This window comes from Schistocerca piceifrons, chromosome X (assembly GCF_021461385.2).
Source record: "Schistocerca piceifrons isolate TAMUIC-IGC-003096 chromosome X, iqSchPice1.1, whole genome shotgun sequence".
Lineage (NCBI taxonomy): Eukaryota > Metazoa > Arthropoda > Insecta > Orthoptera > Acrididae > Schistocerca > Schistocerca piceifrons.
In genome coordinates this window covers 474,815,393-474,841,943 of record NC_060149.1, presented here as the reverse complement: position 1 = coordinate 474,841,943, position 26,551 = coordinate 474,815,393, and the positions used below count along the sequence as shown (strand labels likewise).

At 40.8% G+C, this 26,551-nt stretch overlaps 1 protein-coding gene across 3 annotated transcripts in view; it reads left to right on the top strand.

The window, feature by feature from the left end:
* LOC124721685 overlaps nucleotides 1-26,551 on the top strand; it is a 145,133-nt gene that overhangs the window by 36,945 nt on the left and 81,637 nt on the right. The gene's annotated exons all lie outside the window — the stretch shown is intronic.

Below are 26,551 nucleotides of genomic sequence, written 5' to 3'. Positions count from 1 at the left end.
ATTTACAGTTTCCAATATGCTGTTTAGATCCCTAACATCACTTTCATCTGCCGTTCCAAATACTGTCTTCAAAATTTTCCCACCTACCAAGGCATCCATCCCAACGAGGATGATGAGATGCATCACTGCCAAGATTCCCATTTTCAGTAACTTGAGGACAGGGATCACCAGCAACCTTCCTGCCTTTTCAAAAGACTGCTGCCCCTAGCAGGCTCTACATAAATCAAACAACATAACTAAATTACAATTATATGGAACAGTCATTCGCTACTAACTAATATAAAAAATTACATATACTTCCTACTACTCCCTAGCTCATAACATGTATGGCACCTCATTCTCTAGCCCAATCACATCTATCTGTTCCTACCTTCACTCTATTATTTTTTTCCTTCCCTTGTGGGATTTACATCTGGACAATCCTTAAATAGCCACATATGCCCAGGTGCACAATTGTCATTCTGGTGGGCTCTTGAAGTTTAACATTTCAGGTGGGCTGGTTTCTTCTAAAAGACATGGCCCTTGATACCTGGTGGTGAATTACTTGGTCTCCTTTTTCAGTGTATATGGGCCGAACAGCATCACCCTTTGCCCCACTCTGTTTGAGATAAACTCGTCATTCATCTCAGTGCCTCCTCCTGCTTTTCCAAAGCTCTTGTGTTTGCCTTTTGCACCCATTTCCATATTTCTCAAACTGTTCTTGCAAACTCGCACTCTGATTCCCCATTTCTTCCCTTTCGTACCTTTATCAGGTCAAATGGAGATGGCATTTTCCATCCATATATTATCTCATGTGGAAACAACCCCATATTTGTGTGGACTTTTGAGTTGTAGGTGCAGACAACATATCCCAGATATTCATCCTAGTCTTGATGATGTGAGTTTACGTAGTATTTGAGCATCTTACCAATAATGGCATGCACACATTCCATCATCCCATTTGCATGCAGATGCAGTGCACTCATCCTCAACTTCTTTATGCTCAGCAAATGACAAAGTTCCTTCAATAGACCTGACATAAAATTGCTGCTGTGGTCAGTAATTATCATTTTGGGTACACCCAACTTCAGAATCCAGTTGTTCACCTACACCTGTGTGACCATTGCAGAGTGTTGATTTGGCATGGCAGCCATTTCTACATACCTCAAAAAATGTTCCATTATCATTAGAACGAATCTGTTCCCTGCTGGTGTTTGACTGAACGGTTCCATGACATCAATCCCCAACACAGGTAATGGGCTTGATGCTTCTGTCAATCTCTGCAGTTGTACCTGCTTATGACTCAAATCGGCTCTTTGCACACACTATATACAACTCCTCACATGCTGGTCTATGTCATTTCTCCTTCCCTTCCACCAGTACCTCTCCACCAATCTCCTGTTCGTGAACCTACAGACAACATGACGGCCCTTAATATTTCGTCCTTCAAATTTGCTGGCACTACTACTCATGGTGCTAACCTTATTTCTCTGCACAGAAGACTGTCATATGTGCTAAACTGCGGCTGTGTCTGATACTGCTCACAATCACCATCAGTGTCCTGCATTTTCTGCCATATTGCAAGATCGTTACCCAGGCTTTCACTATTGCCACTTTTCTACTCAGTGTGTCTGCATTACTGTATTTTTTTCCCTGGCTTGTGTATAACTTCATAGTTGAACTCACTAAGCTTTAAAGCCCACCTTGCAAGTCTGTTAAATGTGTCTTTTAGTCTGAGTGACAACTTCAAAGTGACATTGTCTGTTACCGCATGAAATTTTTTCCTGTACAAATAACACTTAAAATACGTAGCTCCATAAACCACATTAAGCATTTTCCTCTCTGTAATTGAGTAATTCCTTTGCACTGCATTCAATTGTCTTGATGCATAGGCCACAGGATGCTTCTTCCCATCAATTTCCTGGCTAAGAACACACCTCAGTGCCTGATTAGATGTGTCTCATGCCAGAATAACCTCTATCTCAAAATCTGGGAAAACAAAAACCGGACTTGATGTCAACACTTCCTTTAACTTGTCAAATGCTTCCCGGTACTTCCTGCCTACTCAAATTTCACACCTTTTCATAACAACGATATAAACTGTGTCAACAGCTGTCCTATGTCAGTAAATCCCTTCCCAAATTTTCTATAGAAATTCGAAATCCCAAGAAAGGACTGGACTGCTTTAATTGTGTTTGTTTCTGGAAAATCCCATAGTGCCTTGCCAGCCTCAGATTCATCCAAGCTCCATTTGTACTTATAATATGGCCCAAATATCTCACCTACTCTGATTCTCCAGTCACAATGTTAAACACGTTGCTCATAACATCTGAAACACTTTCGTTAGATGCTACTCATGCTGTTCCACGCTACTTGAAAATACTGTGATGTCATCTAGGCATACGAGACACTGCCATGATTTCAAATCCATCAACAGACTGTGCAACAATCTCTGAAACATTGTGGGAGCATTCCTTAGACTGAATGGCATCCTATATTGGTAGTAGCCTACAGGCATGGAGAACGCAGTTTTCAGATGATCTTCTGGAGCAATGTCTAACTGATGATAAGCACTCATCAGATCCATGGTCAGAAATTACTGGCACTGTTTGAAGTGTTCCAAAATCTCAGATATATTTTGAATGGGGTACACATCTGTTATTGTCTTGCTGTTGAGATGATTACAGTCACAGCAGAACATGTATTCCCTTGTCCCATCCATAGACATTTTTGGCACAACCATGATCCCAGCTCCCAAAGTGCTATTCCTATGTTCTATTACACTGACAGCTAGCTGCTGGTTAATTAACTCCTCCACTGTTGATTGCAGACACCTTGGAATACAATAGGGTTTACAGTAAACAGGTGCTTCGTCCTCTGTTGGTTCAGTGGTTCAAATGGCTCTGAGCACTATGGGACTTAACAGCTGTGGTCATCAGTCCCCTAGAACTTAGAACTACTTAAACCTAACTAACCTAAGGACATCACACACATCCATGCCCGAGGCAGGATTCGAACCTGTGACCGTAGCAGTCGCACGGTTCTGGACTGCGCGCCTAGAACCGCGAGACCACCGCGGCCGGCCTCCTCTGTTGGTACTCTATGCTGAACTGTTGAAGTTGCTGGCACTGGCTCTTGTGGAAAAAAACAAATTCTCAAATTCCCATAACAACTCTTCCATCCACACATTCTCAACTCTTTCATATGCTCAATTTTCTTACGTAATGCAGTTCTACCTGTGGTTCATGGCTGTCCGCTGTGGGCACCCATTATGCACCAATCAGTAAATTTGCTATCAGTATCCCTTTCCTCAGATTCACTTCCATAACACTATAATTACCCCTGTTCACAGATACTACTCACCCAACATTCTCCTCTTATACAAGTACAATACTACATTTCACAAAACAACCTAATGAATCCAAGACACCATTTTCTTCTAATGGTTCGACAACACACACCATACCTACAGTTTGATGTGACTCCACATTCACCCAAAGTGGCTTTCTGGTGCCACTAGACACACAATCATGTGAATTGAGCCTTAATGTTAATGTACATGGTTCAGTTGGTTTGTTCATTACTTTTAACACCCCTTATGACAGTTTCACATTGACAATGGTTTCCTCTAGCTGAAATAACATTCCACTAATCTCCACAATTTGCTGTCCACAGTCAGTTTTGGCATGATGCTGGAACAAGAAAGCTATCCCAAGGATCATGTCATAGTCTTCTCTCTCAAGTGGTATAACCTCCACGCACTGGTCAAATTAAACCTTCGAAAATCCACGTGCTTTGTCCCCAATGGTGTGACCTCCTCATCCCCTACTCCATGCAACTTATAACGTGGTGGGTTCAACTTCTGTTGACCTAGTAGGCTCTTACTAGTCGTGAATGCATGCGCTGCTGTCTCCAACAGAAACTTAAATTTCCAGGTTCCTGTAAATCCTACCACTGAACATTCCTCCTATATGTACGTACTTGTAGCATTGAAATTAAATGGGAAATCCCGTAGGTGGACCTTGAGCTTCCTCTGCCATTTAACAACTGCTTAACATTACCACATCCACCCCTCCATCCTCCACACTGCTAGTTATCACTTCTACCCATGTGCCCTGGTGGCTTGCAACACTGCTTCTGCACATGTCCCATACGACCACACTTGTAACACCTTATGCTAGTCAAAAACACTGTCTGCTTATCACATACCCCCATTACTATGTCTGTTTCCTCATACTGAATCGCCATCTGGCAGAACACAAATCCCTCGGTGTTCCTACATGCACGTTTCTAGACATATTTGTCAGCAACCCCTTCAAAAAGACATTCAGTGCTCTCTGCTTGGCCTCTTGTACCAGAACCTTATTTGCCTTATGACTTTGTTCCAGTTCATAAGTGTGCTTGTTCATCTCTCTTATCCTATATGTGAATTTCTCTGCTGTTTCCCCTTGCCTCTTTAACATCGTACTCAACCTCTCCCAAAAGTACCATGTGCTATTCTGTTTCGTACGTCTCTGGAACAACCTTTCCTTCAACTGCTCAAACACTGCCACCTTTTTCAAAGCCTCAGAACACTTAACATACATTTTAACTTCTCCCGCTAACAGCAACTTATCCATGTGCAACAACTGATTATCAGTCCAACCTCTCTAGATCCTCTATGAAAGAATGCACATCCTCAGATGCTGTACCCGAAAATGTCACAATCAACCTTGCGGCAGCTCGATCTATCTCCTGCTATTGCATTTGAGGCAATGATCACTGGTTACTCCTCACTGCTAACTGATAACTTAAATGTGTATTATCCACTACTAATTGAGCTACCTTTTCCAGTAAAATCTGCACCACCTCAATTTATGACATGCCTTGCATCCCTGTCTCTGCCATTGTACTGCTTTTAGGCTTCAAAATCACAAATCACAAACTGCACAACCACAAAAAGAAAAATTTCTCAGCCTGGTCAAGCCACTACTCCTCACACTTATTATACTAAACCACACAGATACAACATAGAACGAAACAACCCTAATTTCTATGCCATACTGCTTAAACTGAAAACATTGATTCACATTATGGCCAAAACGGCAACAAATGTAACACACTAGTGCCGCAGACTTATTATAAGGATCAGAATAACCCAACAAACACTGCTTGTGTCCTACAGGTACCAAAGAATTATGATTCCTACCCCCACGAGACTGTAAAACAACAACAGGTTCCACATTCTACAATTTCACTTATGTTCACAACAAAACAATTCTGAAATGCTTCTCGGCACCCTTTTCTTAATAGCCAACACACTGATAAAAAAACATATGTAACTGTACAACTCCCATGCCTTTTCCACATTACAAAACAAAACTGTTCATCACTCACCACACCTTGTGACTGCTGTATCCGAATAGCTCTTACAGATTATGTAGGCGGTGGATCTGAACGCCGTACTGCAAAGACAACACCAGTTACTGTGACACCAAATGAAGTCGCCAGAGTAAAGGGATGCTGTATTGGAGGCCATAGGGCAGAGTACAGGGCAGCTCATGGCTGCAGAGAGATACTGCGACAGTCTGTAAACATTATGTTTTCCTTTGCCTCAGATGATAGAGGTGTCTGTTGTCCTACTCACTCAGCAGTTTAGTCTCACTGTTTTGCTGAGGACACAGTCCTGTTGCCTGTGGCCCAGTTGCGACAGTGGCACTGAGGCATGCTACCTCAGTAGTGAACTCTTTGATGACGGCTGTGGGGTGGCCTACCATTTCATGTGGCACTTGCACCACGCTGACCCACTCCCCACAACAGCAGAAGGTGGATGCTGGTGGGTAAATGTCCTCTGCAGTACCCGTGATTGTGGCGTCCCACCTGCCTCCCTGCAGCAGTCGACTGTGCTGCTGGGAGACCTGGTCTGGTCCACTACTGGCTGGTTGCGAGTCCCTTGCGAAATCCGAGGGTCGAACTGTGGCCTCGCCACAGACTGAAACTGCAGTCCTTCATTGGAATTTTCATGTGGCACCCGTGTAGCACAGCACCATCATCCAAGAGAGCTGTGACACTGAAGACATTGATATTACCTGACTGCCCTCAATTTATACTCGGCAGTACACATATGTTTTGCAAATTCACTTCTTTAAGCCATGTACAGACACTTATTAAGTTAAGCCAGTGCGCTGGTTTTGATGGCGGTTTGTGATAAAATTTACTCGCAGTCCCACTGAGCGAGCCATTTCGGCAACTCTTGTGCCTGTGTCAGCCTGCCATACTTTCATACATCATCTTTCACAGAACTATTATCAACAAGCCCACGCCTGAATTACAGGTATGGCTGCAAACTACTGCTCCAAATTCACACTAAAACTACCTTATGCAGTGACACTGCTACAGATTTATCGGCTCTCACCCAGTCACTGAAGTTAGGCAATGTCAGGTCTGGTTAGTACGTATGTGGTTGACCACATGGAAACACTGGGTGTTGTTGGCTCAGGGACTCACAACTCACCAAAGTGTCATCCAATTGTAAGACTTGCACCATACACCATTATTATTAAATAAAATCCCAGCACCTTTTCGGATCTAAGTAGTTCAGAATCCATAAGGAGAAATTAGCTCCCAGTGGTATGTGTCAGTAATAGACAGTGTAATAATATGGAATGTCATTGTGCAAAATTTTCTCTCTCCTTGTAAAGAGAAAGAAAAAGGATACAAAGAAGGTTAGAGTTTAATGTCACATTGACAGACAGGCCAATAGCTTAGTTGATAAGTGTCAGACTACAAATACTAAGGTTTGGATTCCAATCCAAAATTCCTTCTAGGATTTTTTCTGTGGCTTATTACACCTCCAGCAGAGTCTCCTTTCTCCTCCAGCAATGAGTTGTGTATGTTAAAAATGCCAAGTTGGACTGTGGTTCACTTCACATTAAGCTGTGGATCCCCCTAAAGTTACCTGGTTAAGTCAGTTCAAAGGTGGTCAAACCAACCTTGAGGTTGTTGAAATCGCTGCTAAACCGGAGCCAAATATTTTCCAGCGACAGCAAGGTCTGGCGCGACCTGTTGATGTTTTTGAGTATTGCTATTGGTGAAGTCTTTGCTGGTAAAGCAGACGTTCTTGATGTATTCAAGTTGATTGGCAAAGTGCAGGAAGGTATTCACTGTCATTCTTTTATTAGATATGCTACTGGTCAAGCCTTCAATGATATATCTGAAATGATTAGATATAATTTTGGTGAAGATGTTCATTTGGATTTCCAATCCTGTAAGAGACTGCAAGATTGGTTGAAGTATATAATAAAGCTGATGCAAATCCTTTGACTAATATTTCTGGTAGTCATTTAAGTTTTTTTGTTTAAATTCATAATTGGGCATGTAAAATATCTGTGACTGATTATATGCACCCATTTATGGTTAGTAACTGGACATTTGTGAAATTTATTGAGAGAGAAGTTCCATGATGTTTACCATAGGAAGAATGTGGAGTGTGGTAGACTTTGTTCTTATCATGGGCAGTATTGTGGTTGGACTGGTGAAGTAGTGAATTGGTATTATGAACCTTGGTGGAATCACATTCTGCACAAGAAACAACTCTATATAGTTGGTCCCATCAATATTCATAAATCTACTGTTGTTGACAAAATCATTGGTCGTGATGAGTTCATGGGGTCGACCTTTGTGTCCCGAATTTGGGTGTGGTGGCTATATTTCGAATGTGCGTGAGGTAATTTTGTTTGATGACTTTGATTGGTCAAAGTGGTTGCAGTATGCTGATATTCTTAAATTAATTGTTGAAGGTAGGAGGGCCACAGTTAGTGTTAAAAATGCTCCAGGATTTAGTATTCAGTATCGTGGTCTTGCAATATTTATTTCTTATGAAGATATCGTTTATGATGAAGAATTGAGAAATCATTTAAGGTTGCTGAGGTGCATGCATCATCTTCGCAGTGTTCAATAATTAAAGTAGAAGATGAGGTTTCAAAGGAAGTTGTATCACCCATTGTGTCATACATTGACATCGAGGCGGCAGAGAGTAGGTTGTGTATGGAGGTGTCAACACATGATTGTAGGTCAGAGGATTCACCAGAGGTGGACATGATGTTATTATGCGACAAACAGTTATCGTCATCAACGTCATCGGACTCATAGATTTGCCCAATATTTATATGGTCGGAAGCCTGTGTGCTCCACTGTTGTTGTTGTTGTTGTGGTCTTCAGTCCTGAGACTGGTTTGATGCAGCTCTCCATGCTACTCTATCCTGTGCAAGCTTTTTCATCTCCCAGTACCTACTGCAACCTACATCCTTCTGAATCTGCTTAGTGTATTCATCTCTTGGTCTCCCTCTACGATTTTTACCCTCCACGCTGCACTCCAATACTAAATTGGTGATCCCTTGATGCCTCAGAACATGTCCTACCAACCGATCCCTTCTTCTGGTCAAATTGTGCCACAAACTTCTCTTCTCCCCAATCCTATTCAATACTTCCTCATTAGTTATGTGTTCTACCCATCTAATCTTCAGCATTCTTCTGTAGCACCACATTTCGAAAGCTTCTATTCTCTTCTTGTCCAAACTATTTATCGTCCATGTTTCACTTCCATACATGGCTACACTCCATACAAACACTTTCAGAAAGGACTTCCTGACACTTAAATCTATACTCGATGTTAACAAATTTCTCTTCTTCAGAAACGCTTTCCTTGCCATTGCCAGTCTACATTTTATATCCTCTCTACTTCGACCATCATCAGTTATTTTGCTCCCCAAATAGCAAAACTCCTTTACTACTTTAAGTGTCTCATTTCCTAATCTAATTCCCTCAGCATCACCCGACTTAATTAGACTACATTCCATTATCCTTGTTTTGCTTTTGTTGATGTTCATCTTATATCCTCCTTTCAAGACACTGTCCACTCCATTCAACTGCTCTTCCAAGTCCTTTGCTGTCTCTGACAGAATTACAATGTCATCGGCGAACCTCAAAGTTTTTATTTCTTCTCCATGAATTTTAATACCTACTCCGAATTTTTCTTTTGTTTCCTTTACTGCTTGCTCAATATACAGATTGAACAACATCGGGGAGAGGCTACAACCCTGTCTTACTCCCTTCCCAACCACTGCTTCCCTTTCATGTCCCTCGACTCTTATAACTGCCATCTGGTTTCTGTACAAATTGTAAATAGCCTTTCGCTCTCTGTATTTTACCCCTGCCACCTTTAGAGTTTGAAAGAGAGTATTCCAGTCAACATTGTCAAAAGCTTTCTCTAAGTCTACAAATGCTAGAAACGTAGGTTTGCCTTTCCTTAATCTTTCTTCTAAGATAAGTCGTAAGGTCAGTATTGCCTCACGTGTTCCAGTGTTTCTACGGAATCCAAACTGATCTTCCCCGAGGTTGGCTTCTACTAGTTTTTCCATTCGTCTGTAAAGAATTCGTGTTAGTATTTTGCAGCTGTGACTTATTAAACTGATAGTTCGGTAATTTTCACATCTGTCAACACCTGCTTTCTTTGGGATTGGAATTATTATATTCTTCTTGAAGTCTGAGGGTATTTCGCCTGTTTCATACATCTTGCTCACCAGATGGTAGAGTTTTGCCAGGACTGGCTCTCCCACGGCCGTCAGTAGTTCCAATGGAATATTGTCTACTCCGGGGGCCTTGTTTCGACTCAGGTCTTTCAGTGCTCTGTCAAACTCTTCACGCAGTATCATATCTCCCATTTCATCTTCATCTACATCCTCTTCCATTTCCATAATATTGTCCTCAAGTACATCGCCCTTGTATAGACCCTCTATATACTCCTTCCACCTTTCTGCTTTCCCTTCTTTGCTTAGAACCGGGTTTCCATCTGAGCTCTTGATATTCATACAAGTCGTTCTCTTATCTCCAAAGGTCTCTTTAATTTTCTTGTAGGCGGTATCTATCTTACCTCTAGTGAGATAGGCCTCTACATCCTTACATTTGACCTCTAGCCATCCCTGCTTAGCCATTTTGCACTTCCTGTCGATCTCATTTTTGAGACGTTTGTATTCCTTTTTGCCTGTTTCACTTACTGCATTTTTATATTTTCTCCTTTCATCAATTAAATTCAATATTTCTTCTGTTACCCAAGGATTTCTACTAGCCCTCGTCTTTTTACCTACTTGATCCTCTGCTGCCTTCACTACTTCATCCCTCAAAGCTACCCATTCTTCTTCTACTGTATTTATTTCCCCCATTCCTGTCAATTGCTCCCTTATGCTCTCCCTGAATCTCTGTACAACCTCTGGTTCTTTTAGTTTGTCCAGGTCCCATCTCCTTAAATTCCCACCTTTTTGCAGTTTCTTCAGTTTTAATCTACAGGTCATAACCAATAGATTGTGGTCAGAGTCCACATCTGCCCCTGGAAATGTCTTACAATTTAAAACCTGGTTCCTAAATCTCTGTCTTACCATTATATAATCTATCTGATACCTTTTAGTATCTCCAGGGTTCTTCCATGTATACAACCTTCTTTCATGATTCTTAAACCAAGTGTTAGTTATGATTATGTTGTGCTCTGTGCAAAATTCTACCAGGCGGCTTCCTCTTTCATTTCTGTCCCCCAATCCATATTCACCTACTATGTTTCCTTCTCTCCCTTTTCCTATACTCGAATTCCAGTCACCCATGACTATTAAATTTTCGTCTCCCTTCACAATCTGAATAATTTCTTTTATTTCATCATACATTTCTTCAATTTCTTCGTCATCTGCAGAGCTAGTTGGCATATAAACTTGTACTACTGTAGTAGGTGTGGGCTTCGTATCCATCTTGGCCACAATAATGCGTTCACTATGCTGTTTGTAGTAGCTTACCCGCATTCCTATTTTCCTATTCATTATTAAACCTACTCCTGCATTACCCCTATTTGATTTTGTGTTTATAACCCTGTAGTCACCTGACCAGAAGTCTTGTTCCTCCTGCCACCGAACTTCACTAATTCCCACTATATCTAACTTCAACCTATCCATTTCCCTTTTTAAATTTTCTAACCTACCTGCCCGATTAAGGGATCTGACATTCCACGCTCCGATCCGTAGAACGCCAGTTTTCTTTCTCCTGATAACGACATCCTCTTGAGTAGTCCCCGCCCGGAGATCCGAATGGGGGACTATTTTACCTCCGGAATATTTTACCCAAGAGGACGCCATCATCATGTAATCATACAGTAAAGCTGCATGCCCTCGGGAAAAATTACGGCTGTAGTTTCCCCTTGCTTTCAGCCGTTCGCAGTACCAGCACAGCAAGGCCGTTTTGGTTATTGTTACAAGGCCAGATCAGTCAATCATCCAGACTGTTGCCCTTGCAACTACTGAAAAGGCTGCTGCCCCTCTTCAGGAACCACACGTTTGTCTGGCCTCTCAACAGATACCCCTCCGTTGTGGTTGCACCTACGGTACGGCTATCTGTATCGCTGAGGCACGCAAGCCTCCCCACCAACGGCAAGGTCCATGGTTCATGGGGGGGTGCTCCACTGTAGCATCTCTAAATATTCCGTTTAATGTGGAATTTAAGTATCGTGGTGGAGATTTTACTGATTCTGCAATCAAATCTGAATGCGATACTAACAGTGTTCTTAATCAGTTGTGTGTGGAAAATGCCTTTAAGTATTGTAACCTGACTGTGAGGAAGTTTAGTTTTGTGTTTCATAAGATTAATCGTTTAGTTGACGAGTGGCGGACTGTTGCTGGCAAAAGTAGTGAAATTAGGCAAGATACTCAGTTGACTAGAACAATATTGAGTGATGCTAAAATGCAAGTCGAAAAGATTGGATTCTTTGAGAAGTCCCTGTTGGCTGCATATCCCCTATGCATGATGTATCTCATTTATATATAGGTAACATGCCACATATTAGGTGGAGGAATCAACATATCCATCTTCTTCTACAAACGGATTTGTAATAAAAACTGTAACGGGTTATATGGAGCTAAAAGTGTATGTTACATTTTGTAAACGATTGGATGTAGTTGCCGATATTGATTAGTATATGAAATCGCTATTGTAATTTTTTGTAATAAATTTCCATGTTGAATACACTGCTATAAGGTTTTTTGAACATAATTGGATATCCCTGACTGCCCATCCTGACATTATATACAGTCAAATAGGGCATTAAAGATGGAATGCTAACTGAGTTGGGGAAGAATTAGTGTTTTTTCTCCCAAAAGAACCACTGCTATACTCTTAGAAAAATTGTGGGAAACTATTATATTGCCAGAAGTGGGTTTGAACTTTGCTTCACCTTAAAGCAAATATACTGTAGTGCCTCAAACATTATCTTGTCACTAACAGATGAACAGATGTCATTTTTCTCAGACTTCCTCACTGCCTCAGTCTCAGCCAGCTGTCACTGGCCAGGCATAATGTGCTGCTCTTTGATTTTCATTTTTGGTTGTGTTCTTCTGTGTACATACTTATATAGTTTGCTATATTCAAGTCTGTGAACTTGCCTACAGACTGGATTCTAGTTGTATATGAATTATTGATTGGGCATTTGGTGATGGAACACTGGTGTCAGCTACAGTGCAATTGGCATCTAAAAGCATGAAATTACTGATGAACTGCACTGTACCCTTAGTTACAGCAAAGGTTTAGTAACATTCAATGGTGTCACACACATCAGCGTACCTAAGTTTCAAGAGGAGTGGGCAAAGAAATTAGTCAAGAGGAAGTTAAATGGAATGAAATTATGACGAGTATAGTTGGTACTCACAATATAGTGAGATGTTGAGTTGCAGATAGACATAACAAAAAGACTGTCAGAAAGTGAGCTTGCGGCCAACATTTTCCATTGTTTAAATATAGTGAAACAGTTCAGTGGTGCACTTGGGAAAATTCTGTGTTTATCTTTTGTCATATCTGTGCTGTGTCATTGCCGTGTATAACAAACCCATGCATTGTTTTAAATGTCTGTATTTTGGGCACACCACTGCATAATGTAAAGCATAGGCAACATGTAGGAAGTATGAATCAGCAAGGTGTGCAGATTCCCAGGTTTATGTAAATTGTTCAGGCAGTCTTCCTGTATGGGGTGTAGTGTGTCCTGTCTTCTGTGATGAAAAGAAGATTCAAGACTTTAAAGTGATAAATGAATCCCATAAACTGTGGACAGAGTGGTACACATACTTCTATGCCCCCTTGCTTTGCAGTATTATTCACGTCATGTACTTGTCCATTTGCATCAGCTGTGAATAATATTAACAAGCATGGTGATGAAGAGAGAGACTGTACTGAGAAGCCCTCTAAGTTCAAGTTCAAAATGAAGTACTGCTTTGGAACATTAAATGTAAATTCTTTTCTGAAGATTGAGAAACAGGAGGAATTGAAAATATTTCTGTAGAAGAATGATATAAATCTTAGCAGTGCAGGAAATGAGATTATTTGATAAGAATGTAGTTGACCCACAAAATTACAGAATTTATAAAGAGAAACCAGCAGTAAGGATAATAGAAAACATGCTAATGTTTGGAACAGAATTTTATGTAAGCAAAAAAATTGTAGATAGTATAACAGAATTTATGTTGATATCAGAAAGAATGTGCATGTTAACAATACAGTGCAAGAATAAAAGCTATATACCCTAAAAAATTGCCATGCGCCTATAAATGATGATAACAGAAGAAATCTGGAGAAAGTAAATCAGGTTTAGGGTCTTTTAGAATCTGATATGGACCTTTTTAGAATCTGAAATCTCCAACACACCTAAAAACAGTATTCAAATATGTCTCAGCAACTTCAGTGTGTAAGTTGGAAAAGAAAAGAAGTTTAAGAATATTGTGGGTGAATATCCAGTACACATAAGAATGAACAGAAATGGTGAGAGACTGATCAGTATGTGTAAAATATTCCAGTTAGAACTGATGTCTACACATTTTTGCAACTTCCAAGAAAAGCCAAAACTTGGAAATCTCCAAATACAAACCTGGGAGAATTTCAACTGAAACACATAGCCATATCTAAAAGGCATATAATGGAAATTATGAATAAAAAAAGTGATTGGAAATGGGGAATTTGATTCAGATTGTTATCTCTCCAAGATCAAAATACAATTTTTCGCATCTAAAACAAAAAATACAACCAACAAAGTAATCAGATACAACTCTACTAAAGCTAATACTACAATACAAAATATAGAAATGAAATGACCATGTGGCACTGATGGCTAGTAGGCCCCATCTGGGGAAGTTCGGCCACCGAGATGCAAGTCTTATTTCAGTCGATGCCACACTGGGCAACTTGTGCACCAGTGATGATGAGGAAATGATGATGAGGACAACACAACACCCAGCCCATAAGTGGAGAAAATCTCCAATCTGGCTGGGAATTCAACTCAGACCTGCTGCGTGGTAGGCAGACATGTTACCACTCAGCTATGCAGGCGGACAGAAAATATAGAAAAATTTAGAGAAGAAATTGAGACAGCAAAACGAGGTGACTGGCATGAACTCCAGGCACAAATTACTAAAGCAGCAGAGAAAACTTTAGGTCTGGCAAAGAATAAAAAGAAGACATGATGGAATGAAGAGTGTGAAGAAGCAGTGGAACAAAAAGCTCAGAAGTGGAGAAAATGAAGATGTTCAAAAAAAGAACAATATTTAGAAGAATTCAGACAATAAAGAAAAGAAACAGTAAAAATAATCTGAAAGATCAAAAGAACCTTTGAAAAAAACTCAGCTTATGTTTGACAACATTTGGAAAATTGAAAAGAGTCCAGAAGGGAAGAAAACAGCATTATTCCACCCGCTACATAAAAAGGGAGACAGACAAAATGTCTACAATTACAGAGGATTGACAATTCTGCCAGTGACATACAAAATATTATCAAAAATTCTCCTGGACAGAGTGGTAGAAACTTTAGACAAACAATTGCGACAATATCAGGGAGGTTTTCAAAAGGTAAGATCCTGCACAGAATGTATTTTTAACCTAAAACCAATACTTCCCCTTAGAATGTTAACAGAAAACCTTTAATAGTATTGTTTATTGATTTCAAAAAAGTGTTTGATTCATTAGACAGAGAGACATTAGATGAACTCATTAGAGTATATGGTGTGAAAGTAAAATTAGCAAACATAATTCATGAAACTCTAACAAAAGTGATACCTAAATTTAAATAAATGGGAGAACTATCTCAGCCATTTGAAATAGAAACTGCTGTAAGACAAGGGGATGATTTATCGCCTTTACTGTTTAACTGCATCGTAGAAAAAATTGTAAGGGTATGGAATTTGGAGCTAAAGGATCACAAAATTGAATTAAAAAATGTAAAATTCAGGATGGAATAATGACTTGTTTGACAGTACTATTGTTGTGTCTATCTGCGATTCAGCATCTCTGCTACAAAATTGAACCAATAATTCTGAGAAGGAAAACAAATGGAATTAAGGTAAACTGTCTGGGATTTGCAGACGATTTTGCAATTCTTTCAGAAAATCTGACAGACACAGTTAATCAAATAAATCTGGAAGAAATAGCAATTGGAACTAGTCTCAAAATTACAGCTGAAAAAACCAACTTATTGACAAACATAAAAAATGTACCAAAATTCGTAGAAGTAGGTGAAATAGAGTAAGTACATAAATTTGAATATCTTTGAGAAATTATACAAGCCAATGGACTACAAAAATTAGCAGTAGATGTAAGAGTTAACAAAATGGGGAGAGCATATGGTTTGATGAAGAACATTTACAACAAGAAATGTGTATCAAGAAAAACAAAAGTATAACACCATACCAAAGTGGTACAACCAGAATGCTTATATTACTGACACAAATCTTTTCAAGCATAAAATATTAAATTTAGAGAGCTTTCAATGCAGAAGAAATAAGAAATTGGGAGAAGATGGAGGAGTAATGGAAACATGGAAAACAACAAGAAAAAGAAGAGGAATTTAAATTCTTAAATCAGCCTAATTGCTCAGCATGAAAATAATAATAATAATAATAATAATAATAATAATGTACTTTTTCAGAGACAGAACTCAGAGGCAGGCAAAAATACATTCCCATGCAAATGCAGTTGCAGAAGTGTAACCTGTAGTGAGTTCCAAACCAACTGTAGAATGCTTGCTGCATCCATGACATTTGGTAAGGCACACATACCAATTGGAGAGTACCTCAGGAAGCTAGGTCTTCATGGGTTGGCTACAGATTTGATGAACCTAGGTTTCCTGAACTGGTGACCAGTGAGTGCCACTAGTTCTCTCTAACTGGAAGTTCTGGGCATGCTCTTGCAACCACTGTGAGGTGGCCCTGTGGAACATTGCTCATCACAGGAAGCATGGGTTTTTGCTTGACTGCCCATAGTTTGAGCATGATATAAACCTCTATAAAATCCTTGAACCTCAATGAATGGTACATGTTAATGTGGTGAATAGATGTTGAGCTGAAACAGGTGGTAGGGGGCAACCACTAGGGAGTTTGTTACACTTAAGTTACATAAAGTTTAGCCACGCAAGTGGAGCTTTTGGTGGACCCTTATTTCCTTAGTTGTTTGTGGGACAAAGTGGCTCATGATTCTTAAACCACAAAATCCCCCAGCAGGTTGAGTAGATCACTGTTTGTATCTACCATCCAGTGACCAAAGAGAACTTAACAGGCTCTTCCTCCGGAGCTCTCAGCAACATATATGACAACATTGAATTGTAATAGGGTACAGCTGTATCAATATTTATGTATAATTATTAAATGGGATGAAGATACATTTGAAAAAAGTGTCCTTTCTGTATTCAGAAAGCACTAGAGTGTGTTATTACATCACTCAGATGAGTGAAACAGCCTAGAGATGTGATGATATAGTTAGAAACAAGCACAGCTAAACAAACTTACCAGCTGCTTAAATGTAAGGAGCTATGGGAATTTCTGTTTTGATAGAAAAACATAAGTCACTTAACTCAAACCGGTTATGTATATAAAGATGAAGGAATTGCTGGTAAAATGGTCTGATGAGGGGGTAATAGATGCATAAAACATGATTAAATGCTTCAGTGGTGGGCTTCAAAAGACTGATTCATTTATTCTAAACTTTGACTCACAGAATGTGCTGCAATATGTTAAGGCAGGATTCTTCCAATTGAAAGTGTGGCTATATATCTCAAATCCCCTGTGCTGTTTTAAATGACAGTAATATGGTCACACAACCCTAGTATGAAATGGGAATTCAGAACTCTATATCAGTTGTGGTGGTGACCATGCAGAATGGAACTGAAGCTGCAAAATATTCCAGAAGCAAAGAAGGTGCAAGAGATTAAAATAAATAAGCAGGTACCCTACACTGAGGAAAGAAAGTTACACAAGATGACGCAGCAGCCCACGTTCATGACATCCTTTGTGTCAGTAGTTAAGAAACTGTTCACTGTCGAAAGTCGGCATGTCCACACAGATGCAGACCAATAGTGTAACCACAAATACATGCTCCTGTAAATGTAGTTACAAAGCAACCAATACCGTCAAACCAGTGCTAAGTAAAACAGTTATGGTAAGTTTCAGAGACCACCAAAAAGACAGCTATATCATACCAAAGAAAGTCAAAACTATAAAAAAAAGCAGCATGCCAAAATGTCCATCACCATTGAAAAAATAATGCCAGGTGAATAAACGAAAACATAAATGTGCTTTACCACTAGGCCCAACAATTCAGAGATTTATAAAAATAATTCCTTCTAGAACTTTTCATTACAACATAGTAGACAGGACAATTTCTGAACTTGTGGAGGGCAACAGTTTTAATCATCTTCCTTAAAATGGAAGGACCAAACTACCCCCATTGGTTGTCAGAGTGTTTCTTGTAACTAGCTCCAAGTTGAATGCCATATCTGTGAGCATGCCAGGGAATGCGGCATGCCTTGACTGTCTCCAGGTTTGACTAACCTGGGGTTCCTGACATGGAGATTGGTGAACACCCTGTATGTGCTTCAGTGGCTGCCATTCTTGGTTTATCCTCCTGAATCTTGAGGATGGCAGATGCCTCTATAAAAAAGCACTGAAAATTAATATATGCTATGTGGCAATGTGTATAGCTCTTAAGATGGAACAGTTATTATCACCATTGCACTCTTTCCACCATTGAAATATTTGTCTTCAGTGGTGTGACCCTGGTGAGTGCATGGCAAATTTCACTGCATATTTCTTCAGTTTTGTTAACTGATAAAGTGTAGGTGGCTTGTTCCACACTGCATACAATGTCCACAATTAGTAGTGATGGTGAAGTCAGGATGAAGTTTAGTCCTTTCCTGAGCACCAACATTACTGCATCATTGATCACTCTTTGTGTCATCAGGAATCACTTGAAGAAGCAGTGACTCTGCTAAAATATCATGGAGAACTTACAATGTGACTGAGTTGTCATCCACGAATTCTACAAGATCAAACAATATACCTATGATATGCTGTCTGCATAGGAAATATTGTTGTGTTGTGGCCTCCATCAGGATGAGATTGTTGATGGCCCAACAATACCTCAACAACTCACACTGGAAGTAAGTAAAGTAGTTCTTCCAATTCTAGATCCCAGGTCAGACACCTGTTGACCATGCGTTATAGTATCTTTCCTACACACCCAGTGAGTGCCATGCAGTGATAACTACTGAGGAAGGTGCAAGCCTTCTCTAGTTTCAGGAAGTGTACTAAAACTGCCTCACTCTGTGAATCAGGAATGTCTCCAAACAGTCAAATTTTATTACGAAGAGATAGGAGGATTGCTTACCTTCATGTTACTTTTTAGATTTTTTAACAGGCTTTCCAAGCTTTTCGCTGTTCTTTCATATGCAAGTTGTTATTTACGACAATATGCTCTCCATCCCACTCTGTAAGGGTAAGTTGGATGGTATTGTCAACTGAAAATTGCTGAAAAAAGCAGTGAGTCCGACAATCTCCCTACCTGCAAGCCCCTTGAGGTATTTTCCCTGTAAAACAACTCCTCAATTGCAGCTATTAGATGTAGTAGAGTGGCAACTGAATGCAAAGAAAAGAAACACAATCTGTAGACCATTAGATAGACTAACAAACAGTCTCTTCAGAAAGATGTAATATGATCAAGTCCTTTACAGCAGTTGTTTGTGCAATGATACAGTAGATTTTTCCTGTCAGAGGCTACACTCACCATGGCTTTATAAACTGGCAGAGGAGTTACAAGTTATGTTGGCAAAATCCACTTCAGAGCTTGCCCTAAAGTGCATTCTTGAAAGCGTGAAGTTAATACAAAATGAATCCACTCATCATGCAGTAGTATAAGTTGGCATTTCGTGAGAAACAGTTTATAATGTGTACAGCGCTTCAGCTACTCGACCAAATTTAGAGTCTGAAATCAGGTGGAGAGTAGATTTACTTCCTAAGTCCCCCATCTAGCTTGATAAAAAAATCACACACAACAGAGTTTCTGAGGCAGAGTGCAAAGTAACACCCGTGATAGCATCCTTGTACTGTCAAGACTCTTCCCTGGACAGTAAAGTGAGCAGATTTTGTCAGATGGAGCAGACAGCGGATGGGACATCCACCTTCAATTCACTAGTGGCTGCTTTCAGCTGAAGCAAAATGTGCTCCATCCAACTAACTAAATTACACTTAGCATTTCCATTGTAGTCTGTGCTGTAGCTTGATAGTCTTTTAACATTTGGTGGTCTTTTCAACCTAGTCTACAAAACATGATATAGTCAGATGTGGGCTCTGAAAGAACTCGTTGTGACTTAATTTGGTAGTAACTGTACATTGCTTAGAAACCATACTTCCTCATGAATTTCGATAACATACAACATATCAAAATATCTATTCTGAGGTTTTACAATATTTACTGAAATCATTAATTTCAGAATAACTCAATCCGATTGAAAGTTATTTCGACATAGGTACACGGAATGCTTTCTTTATATAAAATACACATTACTGTTTACTTACAGCTCTCTATCTCCATTCCTTACTGGACATGACACATCAAAAAGATGTATGTTAAATTTTGAACCAACTTTACAGAATGTGCTTTCATGGTGCACTCTATGCACTGACTATGTATTTACAGCATGTAAATCATCCAACAATTCCAAAATTAATGCACAACAGACTGTGACATCACAACTACACTCTCAGCACAGAATGCTGTGTGTCAAAAACTATTGTCAGATGGGAGAAAACCTCATTTGCTTTCCCACATGCTGTACTTATTTCACACTTGGCATGAGATAATGCACAATCCTGTTCCCATATAAAAAAAGGGGCAGTTACATTTCTTGGAGCTGTTGAAAAGGAAATTCCAACTGCCCCTCTCCCTTAATACCTGATGGTGATTTAAAGTTGGGTCCTGGTTTTCAGTTGCAGTGACTGAGCTGAGGTACTGGACTTTGCCATTGCATACACAATGTCTCCAGGACTGGAGACACCCCAGCTTTGGTACAACAGTTATTGATATAACAACAGTTATTTGCTTCAGTACACCAGTTATTGGTATAACAACAGTTATATGCCAAATATCCTGTTGTGGCTTCCCATACCTTAGGAGAACTGGTGTAACAGAGTACTGAGTTCAGAAATAGTTGTCATCCCTTTTCTTGCACTATTTCATTGATCTAAATCTCCTTTCTCTAATGACCTGAAAGGCTGTGATGTTCTCAGCAGATGGCTGGTGTTTGAACCACAACAAAGCCATGCACATGATCCTAATTGCTGAGTGGCACATGTCTCATCATGGAATCTACTGAGTGAAGTGGCACAATGGTTAGCACACTGGACTGACATTCAGGAGGACGATGGTTTGGAACCCACATCCGGCTATCCTGATTTTGGTTTTGTGTGATTTCTCTAAATCATTTCTGGCAAATGCCTGGATGATTCCTTTGAAAGGGCATGACCGACTTCCTTCCCCATCCTTCCCTAACCCGAAGAGACCGATGACCTCTCTGTTAGGTCCACTCCCCCAAATCAACCAACCAGTCATGGAATGTGTTGCCTTTGAAGTCAGGACTTTGGGATAGATACATCACTTGCTTGATGGCGTATGCTTTTAATGTGGTCCACCAATTTCTGGATGCTGTATCACGGTTCAAAAGCAGCCACTTGGCTGTACAGCATCCAGTTTCCTCTGCTGAGGATCCAGGGTGGTGGTTACCTTTCAGGAACTGCTCAATCTGATAGATGGCTCCAGATGTGGAATTGGTCATTACTCGACTGAAAGTCATTGACCACATCCCACTGAGCAATGCCTGTGATGTCAGCAAAGTAGAATGACACCACTAAACTGCTGAATTGTGTGCTACTAGGCCTAGTTGACATCAATGCCCATGGCGTATATTTGCATTAAAATTTCTTACATGTAGGAGTAGTTAGGGTAGATGTGAAATCAGGTGAGAGAGTGCATTTCCAAACAGAGCTTCATTGAGTGGTAAATAAATGTTACTCAATTTAACCTTACTTGGAATGTGCACTTTTATAGCAACTGCCAGAATAACTGTTCCAAGGCCGATGGGAGTGGAATGTTGTGTCACCACATTGACGGATACTTCACCTATAGCTCCATCACTGCTGAAGTCACCTTTTTGGTGGAGGCTGTGTCTTCTGACCACAGGGGCATCAGTCTTTCCTGTGCTATCAGTTTCAGCATCTCCACATATCTTCTGAACCTGTTCATGTTCAGCTTTGGTACAGAAACTATTTGTCAATGAGGTTTTTGTCTCCCCTGTTCTCTTCTGCTTCTTGGAGAACCTATTTCAGAAGGGGAATAGCTGGGAGGACATGAGCGTTCACTCAAGGAGACCCCAGTATGAATGAGTAAGTTCTGATGTATCTTATGGTTTGCTTGTTTTGATTCAGGTTTCTAGAGGTTTTAAGTCACTTTGTTTTCTTCTTCTGATCTGATGATGTCATTGTAGGTTGAGGCAGACTGTTATTTCAGCGATTTCCCATCCAGTGCTATTTATACTTCAAGCGCCAGAAACTGGAGCTAATTCAGAGGTGGCAGCAGGGTGAAAGACCACCACATTGAACAGATATTATGTTGAAAAATGGGTTTTGTACCCAAAAGAGCGGGGAATAATATGGTTATTGGAATCCCAAATCAAACCAACCTGCTTCCAGAAAAGAAATATTGCATTAGGTATTGAATGCCCTTGTACTTGAAATATCTTCCACACCCACATTTTGGGAGGGTTGAGCTATAAAAGCTAGAACAGATTCCATTTACTTGAAATCTGAAAATCATTTTCAGGCTCTGTCTTCAGTGCTTGCAGGTTAGTTGAATACTTCTTTGCAGCTTCTTGATCCAGTGATGTTTGTTGATCCAACAGTTCTGATCAAATTTGAGGAAAGTAACTATGAAACTTCCTGGCAGATTAAAACTGTGTGCCCGACCGAGACTCGAACTCGGGACCTTTGCCTTTCACGGGCAAGTGCTCTACCATCTGAGCTACCGAAGCACGACTCACGTCTGGTACTCACGGCTTTACTTCTGCCAGTATCTCGTCTCCTACCTTCCAAACTTTACACATGCTCTACTGCGAACCTTGCGGAACTAGCACTCCTGAAAGACAGGATAATGCGGAGACATGGCTTAGCCACAGCCTGGGGGATGTTTCCAGAATGAGACTTTCACTCTGCAGCGGAGTGTGCGCTGATATGAAACTTCCTGGCAGATTAAAACTGTGTGCCCGACCGAGACTCGAACTCGGGACCTTTGCCTTTCGCGGGCAAGTGCTCTACCATCTGAGCTACCGAAGCACGACTCACATCCGGTACTCACAGCTTTACTTCTGCTAGTATCTCGTCTCTTACCTTCCAAACTTTACAGAAGCTCTCCTGCGAGCCTTACAGAACTAGCACTCCTGAAAGACAGGATAATGCGGAGACATGGCTTAGCCACAGCCTGGGGGATGTTTCCAGAATGAGATTTTCACTCTGCAGCGGAGTGTGCGCTGATATGAAACTTTCTGGCAGATTAAAACTGTGTGCCCGACCGAGACTCGAACTCAGGACCTTTGCCTTTCGCGGGCAAGTGCTCTACCATCTGAGCTACCAAAGCACGAGTCACATCCGGTACTCACAGCTTTACTTCTGCTAGTATCTCGTCTCTTACCTTCCAAACTTTACAGAAGCTCTCCTGCGAACCTTGCAGAACTAGCACTCCTGAAAGACAGGATAATGCAGAGACATGGCTTAGCCACAGCCTGGGGGATGTTTCCAGAATGAAATTTTCACTCTGCAGCGGAGTGTGCGCTGATATGAAACTTCCTGGCAGATTAAAACTGTGTGCCCGACCGAGACTCGAGCTCGGGACCTTTGCCTTTCGCGGGCAAGTGCTCTACCATCTGAGCTACCGAAGCACGACTCACATCCGGTACTCACAGCTTTACTTCTGCTAGTATCTCGTCTCTTACCTTCCAAACTTTACAGAAGCTCTCCTGCGAGCCTTACAGAACTAGCACTCCTGAAAGACAGGATAATGCGGAGACATGGCTTAGCCACAGCCTGGGGGATGTTTCCAGAATGAGATTTTCACTCTGCAGCGGAGTGTGCGCTGATATGAAACTTTCTGGCAGATTAAAACTGTGTGCCCGACCGAGACTCGAACTCAGGACCTTTGCCTTTCGCGGGCAAGTGCTCTACCATCTGAGCTACCAAAGCACGAGTCACATCCGGTACTCACAGCTTTACTTCTGCTAGTATCTCGTCTCTTACCTTCCAAACTTTACAGAAGCTCTCCTGCGAACCTTGCAGAACTAGCACTCCTGAAAGACAGGATAATGCAGAGACATGGCTTAGCCACAGCCTGGGGGATGTTTCCAGAATGAAATTTTCACTCTGCAGCGGAGTGTGCGCTGATATGAAACTTCCTGGCAGATTAAAACTGTGTGCCCGACCGAGACTCGAGCTCGGGACCTTTGCCTTTCGCGGGCAAGTGCTCTACCATCTGAGCTACCGAAGCACGACTCACATCCGGTACTCACAGCTTTACTTCTGCTAGTATCTCGTCTCTTACCTTCCAAACTTTACAGAAGCTCTCCTGCGAGCCTTACAGAACTAGCACTCCTGAAAGACAGGATAATGCGGAGACATGGCTTAGCCACAGCCTGGGGGATGTTTCCAGAATGAGATTTTCACTCTGCAGCGGAGTGTGCGCTGATATGAAACTTTCTGGCAGATTAAAACTGTGTGCCCGACCGAGACTCGAACTCAGGACCTTTGCCTTTCGCGGGCAAGTGCTCTACCATCTGAGCTACCAAAGCACGAGTCACATCCGGTACTCACAGCTTTACTTCTGCTAGTATCTCGTCTCTTACCTTCCAAACTTTACAGAAGCTCTCCTGCGAACCTTGCAGAACTAGCACTCCTGAAAGACAGGATAATGCAGAGACATGGCTTAGCCACAGCCTGGGGGATGTTTCCAGAATGAAATTTTCACTCTGCAGCGGAGTGTGCGCTGATATGAAACTTCCTGGCAGATTAAAACTGTGTGCCCGACCGAGACTCGAGCTCGGGACCTTTGCCTTTCACGAGCAAGTGCTCTACCATCTGAGCTACCGAAGCACGACTCACGTCCGGTACTCACAGGCGAGCTTCTGTAAAGTTTGGAAGGTAGGAGACGAGATACTGGCAGAAGTAAAGCTGTGAGTACCGGACGTGAGTCGTGCTTCGGTAGCTCAGATGGTAGAGCACTTGCCTGTGAAAGGCAAAGATCCCGAGTTCGAGTCTCGGTCGGGCACACAGTTTTAATCTGGCAGGAAGTTTCATATCAGTGCACACTCCACTGCAGAGTGAAAATCTCATTCTGGAAACATCCCCCAGGCTGTGGCTAAGCCATGTCTCCGCATTATCCTTTCTTTCAGGAGTGCTTGATCTGCAAGGTTCGCAGGAAAGCTTCTGTAAAGTGTGGAAGGTAGGAGACGAGATAGTGGCAGAAGTAAAGCTGTGAGTGCCGGACGTGAGTCATGCTTTGGTAGCTCAGATGGTAGAGCACTTGCCCACAAAAGGCAAAGGTCCCAAGTCCGAGTCTCGGTCGGGCACACAGTTTTAATCTGCCAGGAAGTTTCATATCAGCGCACAATCCGCTGCAGAGTGGAAATCTCATTTTTGAGGAAAGTGTTTCACATTTTTATTTTCTGTAACTATGCTATCAAAATGTCAAGTTTTCACATGAAACATTTAATAGAAGACATAAAGAGTTATGACTGTTGGTTTTTTCCTTGGAATTCTTCATTTTACTCATTTAGTTTAACTGTTATATCAGTTACAGATGTCAGAACCAACAACCAACTCTGATCATCCAGTAGTGAGTAATCTTCCTCTCTTTCAGACACAAAAGATTTTATCATTGACAGAAGTTCTTTAAATCTGTTTAGAAGCATACCTGTACTCATCCATCGAACTTCAGTGTGGATTAGCTGTTCAATTCTTGTAACAGTGCTGTAAGATTTTTTTCTCTGCAGTGATTGTGAGTGAATTGAAATCACAATTTTTTTGAGAGTAATCATAACATGTGCCATTTTCAAAATATTTCCATAAAGTGCTTTCTGATGAGTACAAAGATACTTAAAGAAAGACAGGAAAGATTTGTTGTTTGCACACAAGGTAACAAAACCTTTGTGTTGCCTATCATGCAAGGCACTCCATCAGTAGTAATAGATGCAAGTTTCTGAATTGGCAAATTATATTCAGAAATGAAGAATTTGAATGCAATGTAAACATCTTTTGTTTGTGTGATATATTTCAAGGTCAAAATTGTATGCAAGTATGCTTTTACATTGAAATCTGAAAAATTCAGTCTTACAAAAATCGTAACTTGAAGTGTATGGATTCCATCTACTGGCTACTCCAATGAGAAACGCAAGCAGGATTGCAAATATGCTATCAGTTGACCTTTTATATTTTCTACCACTAATTCCACTTTCATTTTTATAGTAGCTCTTGACAGAGGCATGTCTCAAATGGCTGATGTTTCCTCTGACTTATTGTTAAATGTGGAAAACAAGGACCCAAGAAAGCACTGCATAACTACCATGCCATTGTTAAAATTATTTTGCATATTTGATCAGTATTTCTGATACATGAAATGATGCTATGTTTGATTAAATACTCTTTGCAGGCTTTACAAAATACTACTTTGCTTTTAAGACTAGAAAGTTTCTTCTTTCTCAGCTCACTGTTGACAGCTGCTTCTTCTTCTAAATCTTCGTGAACTGTTCCTGAATGAGGTTCCATACTCACTTCTTAGGTATTAAGTTAGAGCTACATATCAAATGTGTACACCTATCTTTATGCATTGTAACAAAAAAACTGTTCTTACCACTCACCACGGAAGTGGTATATTTTTCTGTGTTAAGCTGCACTCACTTTCACAAACACCTTACTAAGTGAGTACTATAACTTGACACATAGACTTCCTAGTTCTGATTGGTAGCACTCAGCAGCAGTTGGGAGGCTTTGTGCCGTAATGGTTTGGGGATGATTGTTGCCAACAATATAGGATACTGATTGTAGGTGTTGACTGCATCCTCGCTGAGCTGTTCTGTCACTGTGGTGTGTACTATTGTGCTGTTTTGATCATGATTGTTTTGAAAATAAGTGATGAGACAATTGTTTGACTTGTGAATACA